The sequence below is a fragment of the Kryptolebias marmoratus genome, linkage group LG14 (genome assembly GCF_001649575.2).
Source record: "Kryptolebias marmoratus isolate JLee-2015 linkage group LG14, ASM164957v2, whole genome shotgun sequence".
Lineage (NCBI taxonomy): Eukaryota > Metazoa > Chordata > Actinopteri > Cyprinodontiformes > Rivulidae > Kryptolebias > Kryptolebias marmoratus.
The window spans coordinates 7,088,802-7,104,740 of NC_051443.1; the positions used below are offsets into that span (position 1 = coordinate 7,088,802).

The following is a 15,939-nucleotide window of genomic DNA, read 5'->3' on the forward strand; positions in this document are numbered from 1 at the left end:
CAAACTGTTCTATAGTTTAGGTATTTTCCTATGAAGTACACGTTACACTGTTCCATGTTGTTAAGTACTACTATAAGAAAACCACTAAGAAGTAACAGCTGTGCTACCCAGCTACACTGCACACATTCTTTTGTCTTTTTTTGTCTTCTTTAAGTCTTGCCTATATTGTTATGTCATTTATTTGTGTGTCTGTTTTCTCACAGTTTGTTATCTGCATCGTTTTGTGACAGCTGATGAGCTACATACAACTCTCTGGATCTTCTGAAAGTGAGTAAAGACCAACACATAAGTAATTGTAACCTCTGACTCAGTAAATAATTTAAAATAACTCAAAAGTTATAGACCAGTTGCTAGGTTCGGCAGGATTACAATAGAAACTAATGTAAATGCAAAATGAATTGACTGGAGGCAGAAATGAGCAAAAATTCTTATTATTATGTAGAAAAAAATAATATAGAATAACAAGTCAACAACACAGTTCAACCAAAACAATAACCACAAGCCGGCATATCAAAATCAAAACCCCAGTCCAATTGAGCTCAGAATCTCAGTTTGTCTTTATAGTCGTCGGTCAAGTCAAAACATGTTCTTAAGTTCAGCTCTTTCTTTCTGTTCAGTGGTCGTATTGTTACCACATGGATGTTCACAACTGGAGAGAAGAATGAGGTTCTTCAACAGATGTTCAGTTTTCCTTTGGGCACAGGCTCGCCATCTCCGTCCGGAGAGAATCCAGGAATCCGATCCAGCTTCTTAATCACCAAAAGAAACCTAGCCTACACACAATAATTATATTATTGTATACAGCTAAACAATCCTTTTCCCTTATCCATTCATACAGCTATAGCTTAGTTTTTATCTTCAAGTTTCATATTACCACAGTAATACTTTACATGCATGTTTCTTTTAACTCAAAATATCCTTAGTAGTACATGAAATTAATTTTAATCACATGAAACAAATAAATGAAATTCTCTTTTAACCATAAAATTATGATTACTATTTTTAATCGATTCAATAATCAATTAAACTTATGTAAATCATAACATGAATTACAATTCACCTATCACTTTACCCAGGAGCATTTAATCTGGTTAGCTCCAATATTCTACCTTAGTCATCTTCTGTACCAGTAAAACCCATTCCGGTTTATCATTACAGAAGTAACTTCCGTTTTATAACCAATAAAAGATACATTTAACAGCATTAATCAGTAGGTTCAACTAAAAAATAGTACAAAAAGAACTTAAATATTATTAGGTGAAATCATATCTTAACAGAAATAACAATTTTAGACATTTAAACAGAAATAAATCCAACCGCCATTTAGCGCTAGCCCAATGCTAATTGTAGCATGCTTTCTTCCACAAGCACATGTCTCAACTCACCAAGATGAAGTTTCAATATGGACACGGCAATGGACAGCCACACGGTTTCTCTACCTCGTGCTCTCTTCGACTTAACATAACAGATATTCCAAATTAGCTTCTGAAAAGTGCAGTTACTTGTTTAAAATGTTTTTCTGCCTTAAACTCACCAAAATGACAAAGTTTAGCACCAGGCGTCCATAACCGACCTCTTTCCATTTTCAAAGTGCAGCAGAGCGAATTCGGCGTCAAGTTAGAAAGAAAAAGATCGCACTTCCTGTTCAACCGGAAATAACGCTAGAAAGAGATACTTACACTTCCTCTTTTCAAAATAAAAGTTTTGCTTATTCTTTAAATAAAATAGCGCAAGTGCTTTGACAGACGTTTTCTGTTCTGGGTTACACTTCCTAAATGGACAGTTTGCTTTCACAGAATTTTGATTTACTTGGAGTTATATTGAGTTGTTTTAGGGTTCCCTTTATTTATTTTTTTTGCACAGTGTATTTAGCTGAAAGACTCAGCTCGGATTGATTCCTCACAGACTCTAACAACACATTTTTTGGATATATGTAATCAACATTAAAGTTGTTTTGAAGAACAGAAAAGCCAGCATAGACTCTACCTTTCTATAATTTCAAAAACTACTTCACTTGGCACACAAGCAAGTCTCAATGAAAGATTCAGAAGTGCTGTCAAGCTGTTCCATGGACCACTTGTAGGTAATGAAATTATGAATGACATTTTACTCAATTAGTTTTGTTATTAAAAATGTGGTCATGAAATGGTTTAATATCTTAAGGAGTTATTGTTAAAAGAATACTGTCAAATGGTACTGTCAAGATACTCTCGAGTTTAAATTGTATTAACAAAATAACTTATTTATCTAGCAGAGAGACTGTTTCATTATGATTTTTGTTACTTGATTATTTATTAAATTTGCTTTATTTACAAAAAGACATTGCAGTGAGATCTGTTTTTTATTTTGCTGTGGTTATAATTAAAACATGTATAAAAAAATAAAATTAAATTAAAGCCCTCAACAAATAGACATTTGAACTTGTAAATCAGTGGCCCATCTAACTAGTGAACTATTGAACCATTAAACATGTAAACCAGTGAACCAATGAATCATTAAACTTGTGAACCAGTGACCCAATGACCTAGTGAATCTGCTAACCATTTAACCAATGAATCATTGAATCAGTAAACCTGTGGACCATTAAATCATTGAGCCATTGAATCTGAGAAGCAGAACCAGTAATCCTGTGAACTTTTTATCTTGTAATCCTGTAAATCAGTGAACCAGTGACTAGAAGGATCTCCCTGACAGCAGTGAAAGTTGGCAGATGTGATCTGTGATCTGACTGAAAGAAGCTTCAGTTGCAACATGAACTGGACTAGGGACCTCCTAAGACTACTGATCAGATTTTCTCTTACACTATAGATGGAATAATCCTGCACATTACTTACCTCAGGAAGAGCTAGCAACAGGATGGGAAGAAGAGGTGGTGTGATACAGTCTACTGTCATGCAGATGTTAGTGTATTTCAGCAGGATGAGGAAAGATGCTACTGCAGACAGTCCAGGAGTAGTTTAAGCAACATAACAATGAATTTAAGATAATAAGCTGGCCTTAAAATTTTGTCACACTCATCCTGATTTAGAAAAAATAAAACACAATTAAACAAGTTCTGTGTAAGAATATCATATCTTTAGCTCACAAAGCTTTAAGATGTGGCAGTAACATATTTCCTGGTACCTTCAAATGTCTTGTGGAGTCCAAACCTGGATGGGTTGAGTCAAATAGTTCTGAGTCACATAATAAATATGTCCAAAGGGGCTAATTTTAATCACATAATAGTTACCCACTGCACCTGCAGAAACTGGAGCTCACCTACATTTACTGTATATATTATATACCCTGCTGTCTGAACTTCATAGTTATGTTCAAAGTGATGAATGAGAGAAAGGATTTTGTTAATAGCATGTCTTCACAAAAACTGGAGGGTGCAGATGTGTATGTAACATCTGTAGCAACACTGTGAGCCTACCTGCTTCTTCTTCATCCTGTTCTCAGAAGGCGTCAAAGCTAAATCTCTACTACAAAGGTTCATCATAAAGGTTGTTCAGAGTTTTTACCAAATGAATGAATTAATGCATATAAGTAAACTGCATGTTACAAATAGTACAGAAGTACAAAATAAAAAGCACATTACATATCCTAGACTTTTTTTCTACATTTGTTAATTTTTTTTCACCTTGAACATACACAGTCAGGCAGCTGTTTGAATCAAGGGTGTTTTGTTCACTGTGGCCATCTGACATTTACCGGGCTTCAGTAGCTCCCACACACAACTGTTCCTGAACACCCAGAGTCAGGAAGACTTGTTTAATTTTTCATGAACTACTGTTAGTAAATGGTGCAGAGACATAAAGAAAAAGTCTTAGGTGATTTAGTTTTGTACTGTTTATGACTCCATTGTCTGTTTATGTGAATATAAAAGACTTTTGTGTGATAATCAGTAACAACTGTTTTCTCACTTAGGTTTGATTCATGCATGTGAATGAATTTGTTTACAGTTGAGTTGTTTTGCTTTAAGATTATATGTATATTGTTGCAGCTTGTAAAAAATAGAAACCCAGAGGCTGCACTAAGCAGAAGGGATGCAGGCATATGAAGATCCAAAACAGTTCTTATAAACTTACAGATAAATAGAGCGAAAGTCACTGCTGGAGCAGAAAATCAAAGAAGTAATAAAGTAAACAAGAATGTCCAAAAGACAAAGCAGAACTGAAGACAGCGGCACAAAGGGAGGCGCGGTAGGAGTTACTAGAAATCACAAGTTGTAAATACTGTGAGAATATTATTGACAAATGCAAGGTAGGTGAGGCAATGACAAAAAATGCCTAGCAGGAAGAAGCTTTTAACACCCCATCTCACTTCTGCATATTTGGTTTGTGTTTCAACATTGTATTGAGATTTGTGGCTCTATGAAAATAATGTCTCATAATCAACTCTTTATGTATCTGATACTTTGACACAAGTAGTGTGATCTCCAGCAGGCTGCCACAGATTTATGGTAATGTGGAAAAATTCTTTAGCATGAACTTTGAAACATTACATACTCACCATGATAATAAAAGTCACATAACCCTTGTGTTCTTGTACCACATAAATACCATGTTATTCACAATGTCATGTGGTTGCTACTGCATACTCATTGTGTTGTTTAAGTACTGTAAATGTGGTGTTGTAAAAGTACCAAAACGTTTACAAGACATTTTTTTTATAATGACTGTGCAGTCATGAGATATATGGACCAACATATAAGACCAACATTTTCTACTTGTCATTTATCTCACAAACATAGATCTGGAAGAAACTGTTGTGGGGCTTGGTTTGGACTTTACTTGAAGACCAGAAGACAAAACTGCCATACTGAGATCTGCCAGAGTAGAGCAACAAAGAGCCCTAAGCAAGAAGAAGAGCCAGAAGATAGTTAGTGAAACCATGACTGGATGCTGACAGAAGACTGACATTCAGATTCACCTTATCATGAAAGAATCAGAAAAGAAGATGCTGCTCAATAAAATATGCAGCAGCAATGTCCCATGGAAAAACAAAACAACAAAAATAACAAGGCAGTTACACCGCAGCAACACAGCATACACCTTGCTAACACCATACTAATTTAATTTGAATTCAATTTGTATAACTTTCCCAATCCGTCAATCCAAGTGACAATAATATGTTGAAAGGACAACATACACCAACTAAACACTAAATGAGACTTTCGCAAACTAGAAGAGTCCAAAGGAAACAACACAAAACCAACCACAACAAGAAAACTCAACAAAAAGAACCTCTGAGCCTAAAGATGATGAGATGTGTGTGAGCGAGTGTATTGATCCTTCCTTCCAGCCAAAACACTGTTCTCGAACAGCCCCCTATTTCATATCTTCTCGATTTCATACTTTTTATTGATGCTCTTTGACAGACTACAGAAGTTTCCTCAGGCACTGAAAGCAGAAATATTACAGTCATAATGAAGAGAGAAAAATGCAGTGTGGAGGTTTTTTAACATTTGCTTATACATGGTATTTTAGGATGAGGAATTCTCTATTCTGGGTAACCTCCAGATACAGTACAGAAAGATAAAAAGTGTGTCACAGACATAGGGGGTAAGCAGATAGTAAAAAAAAGAAGAAAAAAAACAAGTTTCTGCACAGAGTTTTAACTGGATTATAGAGAAACTTTTGGGGAAATAAGAATGAAATATCAAGAGAAAAGGCAGAAAACTACTAAAGAACCACAATATGCTCAAACAAAGACTATAGAGATGTCAGCAAAGCCAAGACAGTTTGTTTCTATAACATGCATGTTATAAGCTTCATATTCAGATGCATTCAGGTGTTACAGAAACTTTAAACAACCCAGCTGCTGAAACGAAAGTCAGCGTAAAACTCTAAAACTGGCAACAAACATAAGGAAATGCCTGCAGATTATAAACCAGAGCTCTTCTAATGCTCAAAAAATTTACTTCTTCCAACATACGTTTAATGTTCAGTGGTGTCTGATTAACAGATTAACAGATTCTGTATTGCTACACAAAATGATTTTTTTTTTCTGTTTATGGCACAACAGAAAGACAGTAGTCCCCCCAAAACTGAGCCTCTATAGACAATATTTTAACTATTTCAGGTCAGCCGGTCATTGCCCTTACTGCATTTAGCCTAAAAAAAGACACTCAGAATTGGACTAATCCTAGCTGTTTAGTCTGTCTGATTTGGTTCAGATTTATCACTAAAAATACCAATAAAACTTGGCCTCTGTTTATCCCACCTAAATGTTCCACATTTTGCCAAAGATGCTTGTCAATCAAACTTTATATGCAATGACAGCAAAACAAGGTCACCTGCAAAATATCATTTTCCATAAAGATGACAGACAATCAAAAAGATGGACATTGACAAAGCAGAAGGAGAGATACACATGATTCTAGACTTACTAAGTTACATCTTGTTTTGCACTGATAATGCAAAGTTAAGGCCAGTGGATTCTTTCAAAAGCTAAGAGCAAAGTTCAGTTTTCAAAATCTCCTTTAAGCAAAGATCTGACTTACAACTTTTTTTATGTTTGGACTAAATTCAAATCATGTCAGATGGGCTAAATAAAACCCCAAGTGCAAAGTTTGAGATTAAGTATGAGTAAATAAAGGTACACAAAGCCCAATTTCAACACTTTTTTGGACTGAACAATGACAATGGCATTCCAATCTGAATTATCCACAATATAGGTTTATAAATGACTGGTATTTGGTTAGTTGGATTTTCTGTCAATGGCTATTCACCTCAAACATGCTGCTGAACCATCTGGTGGTGGATATTCTTTCCTAAAATAGTTTCAGGGTTTTGAGGTGTTTCTAACCCTGAAGGTAGTCTTTATATGACTGTCCTAAGATGGGACATATTATGGTATGGCGCCACCCGTCCAGCTGTCTGTGGACAATTACTTGTTTGAGCTCTAAATTGATAACCCTTTAACATAGAAATTTCAGCTATGTAGCTAGAGACCTCATGGGTTGAGGATGATTCCTATTTATTTCAAAGTTATGGGGTCAAAGGTCAAAGTTACAGATGACCACTTTGTGAAAACCTTGTCTATGCTTCAGCTTCACATCCAAGTAACATAGAAATGTCAAACGATTTATTCCCTAGAGTATGCTTACTGACATGTGTGTTAGGTATCAGGGGCGGTACTCTTGTTTATTCTTGGGTCTGACTTTAGACTGTAAAGGAAGCTTTTGATGTTGGAACACCATGACTTACCTCAGTAGAGAAAAATGATGACTAGGCTTTAGAAACAATTTAATCTGTCAAGCCGTGACTCATTGTGAAAATAAAAATATTTTAAAACTAGACACTCTAATATTTGTTTGTCTACTTGTTTGTCTTAAAACAACAACTGAACTGTGATAGTATCAACATACTGTTTATCTAGTTCAATGCTAAAACCAGTCACAAGATGGTTCATAAGTATTGCAGAAGACATTCATCAAACAAGCTGTAACCAAGATGACAGTAAAAAAACAATGGTTAAATAAATGAAAAAAATCTTTAAAAATAAAATAAATATTAGGCACACTGTACAAATTTCTAAATGTGCCAAAAAAAAAACAGTGTATCCTGAGGAAAGATGGCTCCATGAAAGGATTAAGAATGGGTTACGGAGGAAAGTATGAAAAAACCCTAAAAAAAAGCTTTGAGCTGGTTTCATCTCCCAAATGGCTCCTCAAAAGTAGTACTAAGTATCCTCCCAACAGTTGCAGTTTAATGAGATACCACCTTAAAAGTTGAGTTTGCATCCTTATGGTGATAATAACAGGCCTGTTGCTATTTACTCAGGTATCATTTAATGTACAAAAAATGCAAATAAAACACAAATGGAGGTTTTGAGTAACTGAAAGAATGGGCAATTTTCTATTTGCATAAATTGACCGATGTAACTTCTGCATTTTTATCATATTTATTTTTAGCCGGTTTTGATAACTTCGTGAAGACTAAAAAAATGTTTCTGTTGTATTGTACTTGGTCATTTGTTAGTCTGGTGATTATAAAATGAGATGCTGAAAAGTATTAAAGAGGACATCTTTTCTGTGTATTTCAAATGACTGCTTTGCACCTTTGCAAGCAAATTCACACAAAAATTAGATGGAAGGTAAGGTCGGCTTTTCTTCATGTTTTACACAACATTCTGTTGGAGGGTGATAGAGGGGTCTTACATCACCACTTTGAAGTCAGACCCTTTCCAGTTAGATATCTCAGAGTAGCTCATATATCATCATCATCCAAATGCACCCTTTGATGGACTCTGAAATGTTCTAAATCCACATACTACAGTGTAATGTTCAGCTATCCTGAGCTGCATTCCAATCACTGTGAAATGAAAAGGGCAGGTTTTTTTCTTAAGAACAAATCACACATATTCAAACTAATAAATCACTGTAAGCACTGCTGCAATGCCTCCCACTACAAACTTGGAATACTAAATCATTTTTTTCTTGTCTACTCATCTTGCCTCTGATTTTCTTGTGTGCTGTTCAACAAATGATGTGTGAAACAGTTACACATTGTCAGATTTGCAAATCCAGCTCCCAGAAAATAATCACAGAGTAAGTTGCAGAGAAAGATGATCTGAACCTTGTGTAGTAAGGAAGGATGAAACACTTGTTTCTGCTCTTGTGTGATAAAATAATGGACTAATGGTCATTATGAACATTAGTCGAACATGCTTGGAAACGCCTACTTTATTTTTTTTGCAAAATGTGATCTGAAATCTTGTTACCTCGTACAAAATGTTCGTCATGAAAGAAAAATATCCTAAAACTGGAAGCAAGCAGGGAGCACAAACTTCTGTCAAGTAATGCATTCCGGATCATAATATGGATTACCATAAAAATTTAGTGTTTATTTTTTGTGAGAACCCCAAACATAGGAGTCACCTGTGACATTGACCTTTGACACCTTGAAATCAATAGGCATCATCCTTTTTTTTATTTTTAGGCATCATCCTTGACCCTGTGGTGTCCAGCAGTGCAGTTTAATATTCAGACGTTACACGGTCACAGAATTAGAGCACAGGATCACCTGTGACCTTGACCTTGACATTGGACTGAATCAGCACTAAAGTTAATCACTTGTTCCTTGTACCATGTTTGTAATTTCCTGAAAATTCCATGAAAATCCATTCATAACTTGAGTATTCTTGTGCGCAGACAAACAAACGCCACCGAAAACAAAACCTTCTTGGCAGAGGTAATGATCTGAGAAAGGCTGTGGAAAACTGAAGAACTGAAACTGGACTTGGTGCCTCAAGAAAAAAACAACTGATTTTTAAAAAATATATATATATTGTAATTGAGGACCTGTCCACACAGGAACATTGTCTTTCCAAAACAATCTTTTTCATCATTAGCACAGCACAGTTTCTAGAAATGTTTTTAGTCACACAGAAACTCAACTCAAATGCTGCAGTAACTATACCGGGGCTGTATGCGGTGATGTACTGCAGCCACAAATATACACCACAAACTAGAAAGAAGATGTGGAGCAGATGTTGCAAACTGTACACTCCAAAGTGGAAGGACAAGGAATGTGAATACAAGAGCAAAAAATTGACAACAAAGAAGAACTTCTACTTTGTGTCACATTAAACTACTATTGACTGGGAGTTGTGTCGAATCCAGCAAGGGATAGAGGACGTTTTTCTTTTAATGTTCAAGGGATTCAGAGTAAATTATTTATATGTGGTGATTCTGGAGGTTGTGTTTTTGTACTTCCTGGTGGGCCGTCTCGGCGGCTGATTGGCAGCTCTTCTCCACTCCCTCCACACCTGCGGCAGATCAGGCTCATCAGGAGATGTTGGGTACTTAAGGCCGTGGTGGGAACCAGACCAGCGCTGGAGCATTGTTTTTGCCATGTGGTAAAGTGCTAAGCCTCTTATAACTTTTTGGTATTCGTGTAACCCTTTCTGAGAATTTGTATTTTTGTTCTTGCTCTGTACCTACCCAGGATTACCTGACCTTTTGGATCCAGTCTGGTCTGTTTACGGAACTCGCCACGTAGCTAAGTTACCTACTAGTTTACCTGTGCCTGTCTGCCTGTCTGGAAAGGATACTTACCTGTTGCCTCCTGGAGAACCTGCCAATCTGCTACTGGGAAATACTTACCTCATCTACTCACCTTCGTGCTGTGCACCATTTCTCACACCGTAAGAACTCTCATCTGGAACTCAACATCATTTGTCACTTGCCTGCTCATTCCCAGAGAAACCTACAACTTACAACGTCCTGTCTTCAGGTCCTGGTTCCCGTTCATCTTTGCACAACCTGTTTCACTGTAAATGAATGCACGTCTCGTTACGTTGGTCTCACGTGTCTGTCTGACGCTGATCTGCTCATATTAGAAAAGTTTCAAATCCTGACATTATACATGTGTTGGTCTTTTAACACCATTCTTATTTCCGCTGTATATTCAACGTATACTTGATGTATGTAATTGATCATTTTCTGCAATGTTTGCTTTGCTATTGTTGGCAAAGAATGTTCAATAAAGTGATTAAAAACCTTTTTGGCCTTAGATTATTTAGTGTAACAATGAGGTTTTTTGCTCCACTCTAGTAAAGTCAAAGTTATTGTTCATCATTTTCTAACTCTGCAACCAAATTTTGAAAAATACCATTTGGGTGCTACTAAAACACTGTTTCTGTGTGGACACAAGGCTGAAACAATAAAAATAATCTTTGTGTACCCATAAAACATCATTCCCATGTGAATGAGGGGCTGAACCTCCAAGTTCCCCTCCTCTCTTTTTGCTGTGCATCAACTTTGTCCCAAAACCCTCAAACCCGGGGACTGTTTAAAAACCACAACAAAAAGTTGCCATAGCAGTGCCTGAAAGTAGTAGTAGTAATCCGAGGCCTTCAAATGTATTTTTGCATTTCTTTCAAGGTAAGGAACCCTTTCTGTCTTGTACTCTGTTAAAGTGGTATCTCCCAGGGCTGCGGCTAGTTTCCTGAATGTTACCAGAACGTCTTGTGACTTTTGTAGGTTTCTCAATTTCCCTGCATGAGTTGCAGAACAGAAAAGTTATCTTGTATGCTTGGCTTTAGAACAAGTTCAAAAAATTGTGCAACAACCTTTTTCTCAAAATACACAAAGTTGTCATGGGTGTCTTCAACCTATCTCAAACTCATCTGAATTGTGTTTATGGGCATCTTGTCTCAAGAGCACTAGAGCTGTATTTTCACAGCTACATGGGAGCTCTCCTCTGACAGAAAACTCAAATATCCAGGTCTAAAAAACACTCTGAAAATAATTATTGAAAAAGGGATCCAAATCAGTTATGCTTATTTCAAATGTGTATTCCAGCAGATTAAATCATAAACATGGGCATGGCTGCCAATATTTTCTGTTTACCTTTGTAATTAAAGGGGCTTTTTGGGACAAAAGAAGCTGAACTAAGCATTGCTCATTGTGGGAAGGTGGAATGACGTTCTTTTAGAGAGTGAACAGCTGCTCTAATCTGACTTTTTTGAAAATGGTATATAAAATGTGACAATTGAATGATAACTAGCTCCTTTTGGAACTATGAATATAGTTCAAAATTTTTTCAAAGAGGAACAGAGAACATGAAAAAAATTAGTATTGAGCTGTGTGAATTGAACTTTTAACTAGTTAATGTTAATTTTTCAAGTTGTCCAGTCTCAACCCTAAGTTTACCCATCTTGTTTCTACACAGTCTCTGTGATTTTCAATATAACTAAGTGCTGCCTCAATGTGGCCAGGTTGTCATAGCGTGGCCATCTGAAACGTACCACCAGTGAGTAAATAAGTGAAATAAAGTCACAAAACACTCACCATTCTCTACTGTGGTTTCCAGTAATTAAATTAATAAAAATAATATGGCTGAATCAAGGCCATCTTTTCTCTGTCTGTTGGAGTCCATACATAGAGTCCATTTAGTCCAGCTCCGTCTCAATTCTGTTGTCAGCCAATAAGCACCGAAATGTCTGCACCTCCTCCTAGCACCATGTTGGTGGTTTCCATGTTGCCATTTTATTGGATATATTATATATATATATATATATATATATATATATATATATATATATATGTTTAAAAATATAAATAACAAAAACTAATGCTGCGATCACAAGGTTTCAAAAATTGTGGATTTCTTGTGAAGGAGACGCTTTTGTGATTGACGTCGCTCTCTAGCCAATCAATGGCCTGCTGTATGCTGATGTCAAATCTAACCCAGCTCAGCTCACTTTAAACCTCAGCTGAGTATGTTTTAAGGATAGTGCTGGATATGGGTGGGACCACCCAGTGGAAAGACTTTGAACCTGCACCAGGCCAACCTGAGTAGGGCAGAGTCGAGCCCATGGAAAAGGCCATCACAGGCTGGTTGGGGAGGGCTAACTGGCCAAATGGGGATGTCTAATGGGGTGGATGGAGACTGCTAACAGGTCAATAGGGGACAGCTATCAGGACAGATGGAGACAGTTAATGGGTTGGATGTGGCCTGCAGGCAGGTAAATAGAATGTTGTTTAAGTCACTGAAAACTGAAAAAGAAAATCACCAGCAACTTGTGCAGCGAAATATAAAAAAAGGATAAAAATCAGTGTTTACTGTAAATTTCCATCACAACTTTTTTGATGAAACTGATTGGATCAAACTGTACACATTTCTCCCAGCTGGATGTTAACCAACCATTGCAAATGCTGACCTTCAAGGCAAACACAGTGGGAGAATCAGAAGTCTAACGAAGCTATCATACATAAGGTAACACACTGCCGTAAGCTTATACATGATAATTAAGACACTCGCATTTCTGGCAGCTGAGTAGAAAGCACATTGCTGAGCTGCAGCTCTGTCCTCTAACTACTGATGTGAAAACTGCCAGCACTGTCCCATAATTAACTCTGACATGAATACAAGAAGCACACAGAGATGCTGTGTGTGATGAGCAAACAAAAGACAGAAATACTAACATCAAGGATGACTGAGATCACCCTTTCCTCCTCCTCTTCTTTATCTCTTTTTGTTTTAGTCTTTCAGTTCCAATGCAGCTCCTGCAGCATCTCCCTGACTGCTTTATGTTTCTCCTTCAGAGCCTCCAGTCTGTTAAGAATTACCCAATTGTCTGTCTGTCTTTGCACGTGCATGTCTGCCTTTGCATGTGCACATCCGCTGCCTCATTGTGGCCTGACCTACACCACTTCAGGTCATCAGTTTCATATTTAGATGATGCATTATGATGCATGGGTATATGAATATCTCACTCACCTCAACCTACATCTCCATCTTCACCTCCCAAGCATGTGAGCAGTATGACACACACGCACACACAGGAATAAATCAGAGTTGCAGCAGTCGTTTGCTGGCACGAGCCCCCCAGCAAAAACATTCATAACCAGCACTGTAGCCTATTGAGAGGCAGAGAAACAAGAGGCAGGATACACAGGCTGAATGGGGATCTGCGAAGACACTGGATGCCACAAATAAAGAAATAAATGGAACAAATAATTACTAGATGAAGCGAGAAATACACAAGCCTAGTATTTAATAATGAGTTGAAAATGAATGAAAAACAAATTGGCTGATATAGACACACTAAAACCTTGTGAACCCATACTGTCAGGCTTACCCTGCAGCTTACTACAGTGAGGTTATTAAAACCGGCAGCTCTGATTATCTATTCTTTTTATTGTAAGCTTCAACCCAACAAAAAGCATCTGAATTGGAAATGATGCATTGTGAATGTGCCCAGATCTGTTAGAAACATGCACTAATGTAAGGATGTGTAGGATGCACTATGTTTGTCCATTTACTTTTGTTGCTGTGAGAGTCAAATCACAGAGCTTGGTGACTCAAAGGCAGAGCCTGGGGGTTGGCCTGTAGGTTTCCCCCCAAGGCAGAAAGTGTCTTGGTTTACTCTGGTAAAATGTGTGCCCACACCACCTACAGTAACAACAAACAATAAATATCTTCATATTGTGCTTTTCTGCTAGTGGCAGAGAAAAGTTAAAATACAGTTTTAATCTGAACAGACAACTTCATAAATACATAAATGTACAATAAGGTATTTACAAATTATTTTTAAAATAATATAAGTCCTTCATTTCACACAGACTTATTCAAACTTTTATTTTGAACCAGCAGCTAAAAAAATCAAAAGCACCCAGCTTGCTTTATTTCCCACATAGGTTGCTCCATTTCACATCAAGTTCAGTTCTCTACCAGAAGGCTGGGAGCTTGAGGGTTCTCAGCAGTGTCTCAGTTGTTCCTAGGAAAGTTATTCTAGACCGAAATCTCTAAAGTTGTTTTTGGGATCTGTTGGATCCTCTCATCCAGCTGGGCGGTCCCAGCCCAGAGTAATCCAATGACCACTGGCGCCACTGAGGCCCTAACTTTTCACAATTCTATATTTTTTCTTTCAGCCATTGGTATTTCTCCATCTAGTAGGTTTATGCAGTGGTTCAAACTCCAGTGCCACTAACCTCCGACCATCCTGGGTTATGTAATGAGAGAGAGGCATAGAAATGATGTCATGCTGATACAGATGTTGCCAGGTTTCACAAGGTCCATGTCAGATGTTGGGGAACTGGGGCATTCTGATGAGAAATAGGCTAATGGAAGAAGACATTCATGTTGAGTGGGTAATATATACTGTATATACAGTACATAGAAGCCTTATTCTTTTGTTAAAATCAGGACACTGTTGTACTGCAGAATTTGTTAAGGAGTATTTTGGTGTTAGTCTCAGTGCCATCATTTTTTATGCAGCCACTAGCTTTGGAATAGGGAAACCGGGGTATCCCCCTAGAGCCAGGCCTGGGGTGAGCTTGCCGGTGAGCACCTGGTGGTCGAGCCTTGTCTTCTGGGGCTCAGCCAGGCCAAGCCCGAAAAAGAAACAGGATGCCACCTCCACATGGGCCGTCCACCTGCAAGAAGGACCGTCAAGGTCGGGTGCCATGCAAGCTGGGTGGCAGGCGAGGGAGGGTCCCTGGCCATGTCAACTCCAAGCAGCATAAACTAGCTCTAGGAATTAAAAATACTTGAACTGCATGATTGATAATAACAATAGACAAACAAAATCCAATAGAATCAATGCAAAACTGTAATTTATTTTTCATATTTGATAATTTAATGAATTACTTTTATCACAATACAATTGCAATTACACAGCATGCTTCTAAATATGAGAAAGTTTAGCGCAGACAAATAGCCTTGTTCATATTGCTGTAATCCTGTGTGGAATTAAAATTTGTATATACTGTATTTATGCTAAACTGCAAACACTTGAAACTGACACTCTCACAGAGAGATCATCGTAAAGGTTTTGGGAAAAACAAGTTATAAGGAGACATTCCTTTGATACAGTCTTGGGCATACAACTATTGGTCTTTTAGCATTATTATTATTTGATTATAAAAACTAAAGCAGCAGAAACAGCGAGTCACACCGAGGGAGACACTCATACAAGTTGTGACTGATCCTAGCAGTCCGGGTCATTGTAATTAGGGTCATCAGACTTGTCCCCCCTTTGCCTGGTCTTCTTTTTGGTCCTCTTTTGTTCGTCTGCTCCACAAATGTGCATCTAAAGTGATTGACAGAAAGTTACAAAACAGTGTAACTTCTTTCAGCTTATGTGACCTCAAAATAATAGGTCCTTCACCACTGTAAGCCCCTGGGGCAAATAAATGTAATAATAATAAAAAAAATAAATATAAATCACACATACAAATATATATACAATATAATGTACACATATACAGTATGTATGTGTGTGTATAAAAAAAAAAAAATTCCCTTCTCACCCTCCGCGGGTGGTCTTTGTTTCATCCTCTGAGCTCGGATCCTCTACCAGAGGCCTGGGAGCTTGAGGGTTCTGCGCAGTATCTTGGCTGTGCCTAGAACTGCACATTTCTGGACTGAGATGTCTGATGTTGTTCCTGGGATCTGTTGTAGCCACTGCTCCAGTTTGGGGGTGACTGCCCCTAGGGCCCCG

At 37.6% G+C, this 15,939-nt stretch overlaps 1 long non-coding RNA gene across 1 annotated transcript; it reads right to left on the minus strand.

Annotated features, from left to right (window-relative positions):
• Positions 1-414: 414 nt before the first annotated feature.
• Positions 415-1,762, minus strand: LOC112451104. Its single transcript, XR_003039852.2, has 2 exons — positions 1,386-1,762; positions 415-773 (listed from the first exon to the last, which is right to left on the minus strand). It is a non-coding gene; the product is annotated as an uncharacterized LOC112451104 (long non-coding RNA).
• Positions 1,763-15,939: the final 14,177 nt, after the last annotated feature.